Below are 324 nucleotides of genomic sequence, written 5' to 3' on the forward strand. Positions count from 1 at the left end.
AAAGAAGGTGAAATCATTTTAAACCCATGTAACAGACATAAAATATGACATTATATGGAAATATATGAGAGATAAGATATATACAGACCCTCTGAGTGTGCACTTTATTTAAAAGAGCTAAAACCTAAAGTGACTCTCGGTAGTAATACTCACATTATGGTTTCTTCTTTTCGGTGAATTGGGTTTAATTGTAATTTCATTATTTTATCTGATTTTGTTTCAGTTATAATAATGATTCATTATTAATGGACAGTGACGTCACCGCCGGGTGGGCGTGTCCACGGGGCCGGACTGCCTGCCAGCCCGCACTCCGGGAGCAGCTCT

The sequence above is a fragment of the Anabas testudineus genome, chromosome 23 (genome assembly GCF_900324465.2).
Source record: "Anabas testudineus chromosome 23, fAnaTes1.2, whole genome shotgun sequence".
Taxonomy (NCBI): Eukaryota; Metazoa; Chordata; class Actinopteri; order Anabantiformes; family Anabantidae; genus Anabas; species Anabas testudineus.